This window comes from Macaca thibetana, chromosome 15 (genome assembly GCF_024542745.1).
Source record: "Macaca thibetana thibetana isolate TM-01 chromosome 15, ASM2454274v1, whole genome shotgun sequence".
NCBI lineage: Eukaryota > Metazoa > Chordata > Mammalia > Primates > Cercopithecidae > Macaca > Macaca thibetana.
In genome coordinates this window covers 44,063,672-44,071,744 of record NC_065592.1, presented here as the reverse complement: position 1 = coordinate 44,071,744, position 8,073 = coordinate 44,063,672, and positions in this window count along the sequence as shown.

Below are 8,073 nucleotides of genomic sequence, written 5' to 3'. Positions count from 1 at the left end.
TAAGTTCATTCCTGCCCGAGATTGCAATGATCATCTTTCGGCTGAAGACTCCCCAATACACAACACATGTAGATGCAGAGCTCTCTCTTCCTGTGCCTTTCTTCTCTCTCCAATTGCCCACCAGGATTTAGCACCTGGATGTCCCAGCACTTCAAAGTCAATGAGTTCAAAAGTGGTCCCCTTAAACATCTACTCTTTCTCTGGTTTCTCTGTCTCAATAAATGGTTACACCAGCCACCCAGTGATTCTCCCCTCCTCCCCTACCCCCAACAAGTCACTATATACTGTTGATTCTCTCTCTGCTTCATCTCTTAAATCTATACTCCACATCATTCCCCTGGTTTAGTTCTCGTCACCTGTCTCCAGGATGACTGCCACAGTTGCTCAATCAGTCTCCTTGCCTCTGCTTTCACCCTCATCACCCCATCTTTCTCCAATCTAAAGTGATGGTATTATTTATAATATGAAAATATGATCCTTTGTTTTTTTTGAGACAGGGTGTGTCACTCTGTTGCCAAGGCTGGAGTGTAGGTGACACGATCACGGCCCACTGCAGCCTCAACCTCCCTGGACTCAGGCGATCCTCCCACCCCAGCCTCCCAAGTAGCTGGGACTCCAGGCATGCACACTCCCATGCCCAGCTAATTTTTTTTTTTTTTTTTTTTTTTTTTTTTGTAGAGACAGGGTTTCAACATTCTGCTAGGCTGGTCTTGAACTCCTGGGCTCAAGCAATCTGCCCACCTTGGCCTCCCAAAGTGCTAGGATTATAGGCGTGAGTCACTGTGCCTGGCCTTGAAAATATGATCTTTTTTTTTTTTTTTTTTTTTTTTTTTTGGCGACGGAGTCTCGCTCTGTCGCCCAGGCTGGAGTGCAGTGGTGTGATCTTGGCTCACTGCAAGCTCCGCCTCCCGGGTTTACTCCATTCTCCTGCCTCAGCCTCCCAAGTAGCTGGGACTACAGGCACCCGCCACCTCGCCCTGCTAGTTTTTCGTATTTTTTAGTAGAGACGGGGTTTCACCGTGTTAGCCAGGATGGTCTCGATCTCCTGACCTCGTGATCCGCCCATCTCGGCCTCCGAAAGTGCTGGAATTACAGGCTTGAGCCACTGCGCCCGGCCGAAAATATGATCTTAACATATCCCTGTGACTACTATTAAACCTTTCCAAGGATGTCCAGACATATTCAATCAAAACCTCTGAGAGGTAGGATGAAGACGGGATTTTTGCTGTTCCATTCTCCCTCAAGTGCAAATTACTAGCCAACAAATAACATCCTTGGGCCAGGCGCAGTGGCTCATGCTTGTAATCCCAGCACTTTGGGAGGCCAAGGCAGGAGGATCGGTTGAGCCCAGGAATTTAAGACCAGCCTGGGCAACATAGTGAGACTCTGTCTCTATTTTAAATAATAATAATAATAATAAGGAAAGAAAAAAAAGACAAATAACATCACTGGCCCTGCACTTCAGGCACTGCAGAACCAGCAGAGTCCTTGGGAATTAAAAAGAATACTCCCTTCCGAGGTGGAGGTTGCAGTGAGCTGAGATCATACCACTGTACTCCAGCCTGGTGACAGAGCTAGATTCTGTCTCAAAAAAAAACAAAACAAAAAACCTCCCTTCCTACTGCAAGGTCTGTGATAGACTTTAGAACAGCACAGCACCCTGCAGACAGAGGCTACTAAAGTAGGGGAGTTCTTAAAGACTAGCACATTGTATCTGCCAGCCCAGATATGGCCAAAAGATTCTACTACTTTCCCTTTCTTGGAGCATGTGTCTCCAGGCCACAGACACCCCATGCAGTGGTGTGCTAATAACTGTCTCTCTGGGGGAGAATGTCCAGATGTAAAGCAGCTGCTGATTTTCATAGTATATAAATATCCCCACAATGGTTGGTTTCAAGTTACCACCATGATGGTGTTGAACACTTTGTTGGGAAGAGATGCACGGCAGCACATCATTATATAACATCTCCACCATACAGGTAAAATAAGGTAACTTACCTTAAGAACTAAGACAACAGTACAATAATTAGGGCTGGGCGTGCTGGCTCATGCCTGTGATCCTAGCACTTTGGGAGGCTGAGGCAGGAGGATCACTTGAGCCCAGGCATTTGAGACCAGCATGGCAAACATAGGAAGACCCATCTCTACAAAATGTTAAAAAATAAAGTAGCAGGCATGGTGGTGAACATCTATAGTCCCATTTTCTCAGGAAGTTGAGCCGAGAGGTTCACTTGAGCCCAGGAGTTTGAGTTTACAGAGAGCTATGATTGTGCCACTGCACTGTAGCCTTGGCAACAGAGCAAGACTGTGTCAAAAAAAACAAACAAACTAGAATTAGGAAGTAATGAATTTTGAATATTTATTATCATTTGAAAAATATAATTTCTTTCTTTCTTTCTTTTTTTTTTTTTGAGACAGGGTCTCACTCCGTTGCCCAGACTGGAGTGCAGTGGTGTGATCTTGGCTCACCACAACTTCTACCTCCAGGCACAAGCGATTCTCCTGCCTCAGCCTCCTGAGTAGCTGGGATTACAGGCGGGCACCACTACTGCCCAGCTAATTTTTGTATTTTTAGTAGAGACAGGGTTTCACCATGTTGGCCAGGCTGGTCTCGAACTCCTGACCTCAAATGATCCACTCGCCTTGGCCTCCCAAAGTGCTGGGATTACAGGCATGAGCCACTGCACCCAGCCTGAAAAATATAATTTATTGAATTGTAAGTTTATATAATTTAATTTATAAGAATGACTGGGCTTAACAACCAGCTTGCAAAATTCCTTAAAATTTGACAATCAGCTGTCATGAGCCAGTCTGCGTTAGCTCAGGAACAATGCTGCCTCTATCCCACCATAACTGTGTTACCCCTCGCCTGGTCTCAGGCAATAGTCTCCTAACGGGCCTCTCACCTCTAGTCTCACCTTCCCCACACTAGCCACTAGAAAGGGTGTATAAAATATGTAATTGACCACATTACTCTTCTTAAAATCTTCCATGGGTCTTGATTGTCCTGAGGATAAAATCCAGTTCCTTATACCTGGACTTTGTGACCAGACCCAAACCTTCCTCTATAGCTTCCCAATACGTCTATTCTTTCACGATGTTTTCCTCTATCCCTCCATTCCCCAACATGCTGTGCTCCTGTCAGGCCAGCTCACTTGCAGTTTCACAAACACACAAGGCTGAGTCATGCCTCTATGTTGTGGCTCTGGCAGAGCCTCCTGGCTGGTGTGCTTCAGCCTGATTCCAGTTTCCACGCAGAGAACACTCACTCTTATGTCAAGATTCAGAGAATCACTTGTGCAAACTTTTCTCATTCTCTTAGTTACATATGAACTCCTACTCTTGTGTTGCCATGAGCTCCACAACACTTCTATCTCTGAAGCTGTGAGTACCTTATTTCACATTTCTTTTTCTTTTTTTGTTAGTAGAGACGGGGTCTTGCCATGTTGCCCAGGCTGGTCTTGAACTCATGGCCCCAAGCAATCTTTTTGCCTTGGCCTCCCAAAGTGTTGGGATTATAGGCATGAGTCACTGTGTCTGACTGCATTTATTTATATATCTGTTTTTTTCTATCAGATTATAAACAGTCAATATAGGACTGGAGGAGATATCTACAGAGCAGGAGCTCAAGTAAGTATCTGTTAAATGACTAAACGAATGAGGGCCAAGGAAGCTCTAAAGTTGAGGTCTCAAGGGCCTGGATACAAAGACAGTGTGGTGAAGACCAGGGGGCTGGATCAGTCCTGTTCTTGCTCTTGCTTAATCAAAAAAGGCATGTCTTCCTGCTGAGAAAGAGGAACTTAGCATTGGAAGGGAATTTGAAGGTTCTGTAGCTCTCAAGAAGAGTCAGTTTCTAATTCTAACATATACTACAACATGGATTAACCTTTTTTATTTTTTTCAGACAGGGTCTTGCAAGTTGGTACCCTAAACTCGGGTCACTACCACACCCGGCTAATTTTTATATTTTCAGTAGAGACGGGGTTTCGACATGTTGGTCAGGCTGGTCTCAAACTCCTGACCTCAAGTGATCCACCCGCCTCGGCCTCCCAAAATGCTAGGATTACAGGTGTGAGCCACCATGTCCAGCCTATTTTACTACAATTTTTTAAAAAGGAAAATCACTCTGTCTCAAAAGAAAAAAAAAAAAGGGAGAATCAGTCCCTAGGTCTGAGGACCTGAGTTTAGGGGATCAGAGGAGGAGGGTGGGGGTGAAAATAGAGCAGTGATGGGACTTCTCTTAAGAATAGCCTCCCTTTTCCCCTCCCTCCCTTTTCCCCTCCAATACTGGCTGGGTCACGTACTATGTTGGGGACAAGTGCATGTCCTTGTGTACACTCAGAGATGAATAAGACAGAGCACCTGCCCTGGAGGAGTCAGTGCTACAGGTAAGTCAGGGAGGAAGTATGCAAGCCAATTTCACAGGTGGAATGATAAGGAAAATTATACGTCATGACCCGAAATCTTCCCATTCTCCTCCTTTCCCCTCTGACCCCAGTGCATGATTCTGAGTCTCCATAAGAGGAAACCGCACAATATTCCTGGAATCAAGGTTAGATGAGAAGATTTAATAGCATTAGGAGAAACATTAGGAGAAACAATCTGGGAGACCCAGATGTTTAAAGCTCCAATTATGGAGCTTTAAATGGAGGCTTTATATTTCACACTTGGAATTAAGGTTACTAAATCCTCTAGATGTTTTCAAATAAGCCAAACTATCGCACAGATAACAGGAGAGTAATTGTAAATCGACTGAGAGGGACCTTGAGCATAAGCAATCAGGGAACAGTTTAAACAAGTCCTCATTCTACAGATGAGGAAACTGAAGTGCACAGAGATAAAGTGGCTTGAAAGTTCACACAGGAAAATTATGTCATAACTGGCACAATAATCCTGTCCTTTGACTTTTAGTTGAGGGCCCTTGATTTTTCTGCTCACCTGTTGCTTTGCTTCAATAAAATGTTGTAAAGTTTCCTTTATAAGTAGGATTTTCTCTTCTAATACTGGAATGACTCAGAGAGGGAGAAGTAAGTCTTTGCAAATGATAAATATATACTGCTGTGGGTTGAACTGTGTCACCCCAAATGATATGGTGAAGTATTAAACCCCAATATCTCAGAATGTGACCTTATTTGGCCAGGCGCAGCGGCTCACACCTGTAATCCTAGCATGTTGGGAGGCCCAGGTAGGCGGATCGCCTGAGCTCAGGAGTTGGAGACCAGCCTGGGCAACATGGTGAAACTCTGTCTCTACTAAAAACACAAAAAAAGTTAGCTTTAGCTGCTCTGGAGGCTGAGGCACGCGAATTACTTGAACCCAGGAGGCGGAGGTAGGAGGGAGCTGAGATTGTACCACTGCACTCCAGTCTGGGTGACAGAGCAAGACTCTGTCTCAAAAAAAAAAAAAAAAAAAAAAAAAAAAAAGAATGTGACCTTATTTGGAAACCAGCGTCATTGGAGATATCAGTTAAGATATGATGAGTTCTTAATTCAGTATGACTGATGGCCTTACAGGAAGAAGAAGGAGACACACAGGGAGAAGATGTAGCCATGTGATGACAGAGGCAGAGGTTGGAGTGATGCATCTACAAACCAAGGATTGCCAAGAACCTGCAGAAGCCAGGAAGAGGCAAGGAGGGGTTCTTTCCTAAAGGCATCAGAGAGCATGAACCTGCCAACATCTTGATCTCAGACTTCTAGCCTCCAAAATTGTGAGAAAAGAAATTCCTGCTGTTTTAAGTCACCCCATTTTTTCATAATTTGTTGTGGCAACCCTAGGAAATGAATACAGTATACAGTACATTAATGTTGACAGCATGTGAGTTTCCTTGGGCCAAAAGAGGTGGGTTCCATCAGGCCTTGGGGTAGAGGCAGTTATGAAGCAAAAGTTGGGCTGGGCTCGAATATTTGGTAGTGTGAAGCCCCAAAGTTCAAGCAGCCAGCATGTCCTTATCAGGGTTTATCCCAGGATACTGACAATGGATGATGAGCAGAATCAGAAGCAAAGGTGGAGGAAATATTTGTCTTCCCATTTGAAGAAGTTGTAGTTCCAGATCTTTGATTCAGCATCTCTGATTGGGATATGAAGTTTTACGTTTTATGCAAGTTGCATCTCTCAGGTACACATCGCTGACATGAAAAGCAGCAAGTTCTCTTCCTTGTTCCCACCAAACTCCTCCTACCCCATACCCAGTCACAGACTTCTATATGATCCAAAGCCAGAAAAGATTATAAGGTGGTTGTTAAAACCTCACTCATTTTGGAGTCTTGCTGGACCACTGCAGGCTGACGGCAGTCCAGAGGGATGTGCCCATTTACTCGTTGTTAAGTCTTTGAATTAGAGTCTCTGCAGGAAACAGGTGTACATTCTAAATGAGGAATTGAGAAAAGTTTCATGAAGGGATGGTTTACAGAGGGGTGGGCAGTGCTGGGGAAGACAACAAGGTATGGTACCCTAAGGCTAGCCATTGCAAGGAGCATTCACCTTTTAGTTAGACCTAAAAGGGCAAGGAAGGGAGGAGTGGCTATATGAAGAAGGCCACCTGACAGGAGCTGTGGTCTTTTGTAGAGGAACACAATCAACTCATAGAGATGCACAGAGAGGGAACCACCTCACTAACAGCGTGACTTCATTCCCCTCCTGTCCTCCTAAATTTAGCCCATGCTGCCTATTATCCAACCCCAACCAAAGACTGAAAGACAAGGAAGCTCTTCATACTTAATGGTGATAGACTGAAAGCTTTCCCCCTAAGAGCAGAAACAATATAAGGATGCCTGCTTTCATCACTGCTACTCCACATGGTACTGGGAGTCCTAGCCAGAGCAGTTTGGGAAGAAAAAGTAAAACACTCTCATCATTTGGAATCACAATAGTCATCCAAATTGGAAAGGAAGAAATATTTACAGTTGCAGAAGACAGGATTCTACATATAGAAAATCCCAAGGAGTACACAAAAGATCTATCAGATCTAGTAAGTGAATTTAGCAAAGTTGCAGGGTACAAGATGAACTCACAAAAACCAGTAGCGTATGTATACATCATCAAAAAGTGATTCTAAAAAAAAATTCCAGAATAATAAAATACAATTCTTAGGAATAAATTTAGCCAAGGAGGAAAGACTTGTACACTGAAAGTTATAAAACTGCTGAATAAAATTTAAAAAGACCTAATTTAATGTAATGAAATTCCATTGTTATACATCAGAAAACTTATGGCAATACTCCTAAAATGATCTATGGATTTAATGTAATCCCTATCAAAACTCCAATGGCCATTTTTGCAAAAACGGAAAGATTGAACCTGAAATTTATAGGAAAGCCCCAAATAGCCAAAACAATGTCGAAAAACAGAAACAAAGTTGGAGAACTCCCACTTTCTGATTTCTCTCTTCTTTCTTTCTTTCTTTCTTTCTTTCTTTCTTTCTCTTTCTTTCTTTCTTTTTTCTTTCTTTTTCTTTCTTTCTTTCTTTCTTTCTTTCTTTCTTTCTTTCTTTCTTTCTTTCTTTCTTTCTTTCTCTTTCTTTCTTTCTTTTTCTTTCTTTCTTTCTTTCTTTCTTTCTTTCTTTCTTTCTTTCTTTCTCTTTCTTTCTCTTTCTTTCTCTCTCTCTTTCCCTTCCTTCCTTCCTTCCTTCTTTTTCCTTCTCTCTCTCTCTCTCTCCCTCCCTCTCTGATGGAGTCTTGCTCTGTCACCCAGGCTGGAGTGTAGTGGCATGATCTCAGCTCACTGCAACCTCTGCCTCCTGGGTTCAAGCAATTCTCCTGCCTCAGGCTCCTGAGTAGCTGGAACTACAGGCACACATTGCCACTCCTGGCTAATTTTTTGTATTTTAGTAGAGACAAGGTTTACTACAAAACTACAGTAATCAAAGCACTGTGATACCATCATAAGGATGGACGTATAGACCAACAGAATAAAGTTGAGAGTCCAGAAATTAACCCAAACACCTATGGTCATGTGATTTTCAACAAGCGTGCCAAGATCATCCAATGGGGAAAAAGACAGTCTCTTCAAAACAGTGCTGGGAGAACTGGAAAACTACATGCAAAAGAATGAAGTTGGACCCCTACCTCACTC